This window comes from Ochotona curzoniae, unplaced genomic scaffold, assembly GCF_017591425.1.
Source record: "Ochotona curzoniae isolate NIBS_2020 unplaced genomic scaffold, NIBS_Ocur_1.0 contig_2723, whole genome shotgun sequence".
Lineage (NCBI taxonomy): Eukaryota > Metazoa > Chordata > Mammalia > Lagomorpha > Ochotonidae > Ochotona > Ochotona curzoniae.
In genome coordinates, this window is record NW_024465573.1 from 11,882,562 (window position 1) to 11,884,081 (window position 1,520).

Sequence of the window (1,520 nt, forward strand, 5' to 3'; positions counted from 1 at the left end):
TCCATGGATTTCCACAAACTTCTTAAAGCACTCCAATCTTTGACTTTAAGCATGCATCTGTGTATTCATTTATTCATTCAAAAGGGTTTAACACTTCTTCCTTCTATGTATGCTCATGTATTTGTGTTCCACACCAGATTATCTTGATGCCACCAGTGGCATCCACACCATCCTTGGGGAGAATGGTTGGACTGTGTCATGCTTCCTCCAACAGGTGCTACACTCCCTCCTTGAGAGTGTGTAAATGAAAGATAAAGCTGAACACTGGCCTGTGCTCTTCATTTAGCACCTTGAGATGTTTTCCTGAGTCGGGTTTGTTTTCTCAATCCTTTTTAAATGAACTTGTGCTTTCCTTGTCATGTCAAGAACCATATCTAATTGGATTGAGTTTCAAGAACTCATTTTTGCCTCTGATCACTTAACCACAACTTCCTTCTTTACAGACAGTGGTTCATGTATATGAGAGGGTAAGAGAACTTGCAGAAGCTCTCACAAGATGTGAGATCTTGCCTTCTCATGGAAATCAGACAAAGAGCAAGGTGGAGACCAAAGAATATTAGCAACTGAAGGAACTCCATACAGGCAAAGAAAATAGTAAAAGGAGCTCTTTCTGTTCCAGGCTGAAACCAGACTGTGTGTCTTTTTCTTTTCTTTCTTTTCTTTTTTTTTTTTTTCTGTCTTAAAAGTCATGAGGTGGCAGACACACTTGGACTATTGGAAAACCTCTTCAAAATGAAGAGGACCTGGAACCTGCAGAAAGGGTCACTAAGTCAACTCAAGGGTAACAAGTGACCAGGTAGGATTGGGCAAGACATTACATAGATGTCACCTCTAAAGGGTCTCTTAAAATTATCCAGGAGGTGTGTATATATCCTATTCAAGAATTCTCCAAGCTTTCATAAACTATTGTCCTCTTTACTTGAACAAAATTCCTGTAGGGATGCCATCTTGTAAATCAGAGAAAGCAGCTGTCCTCTGGTGGAGGGTAGAGACTCCCACTCACAGCCCTTCTTGTGTTGCCGAGCCCCTCATCTTCTGTTTATCTGAGTCCTGAGTTATTACCCTAATTGCTGACATTGGCCAAGAAACCAAGTGCTTAAAAGCAATTTTTAAAAGTAAATTTCTTCCTACCATGACAACAAGTTTTCATTTATTTATTGTTGTTTAAAAAATTAAAAATGTACTGTTTGTTTTCATTTGATTTGAAAGGCAGAGAAAGACAAATACTTAAATGATTATTGCATAGTAGCCCCAGTTGTCTGCAGAAGTCCTATACCTTTGGCTAGGCTTCATTTCTTTTCACCCTCTGAAGTCTTTCACTTAAGTCATCCTAGAAAGGATTTGCATTTTATTCACTGGCTTGATCTTATCTACAAACTTGGATATTACCTGCTAAAAGGAAATAATACCTCACTCATTTATTTATGCAACAATGAAACTTACAGATACTTGTAAACTGAATGAGACACATTATGATTATTGCCTTGTGACCTTTAATACTGATGAGGCATTATACAGCA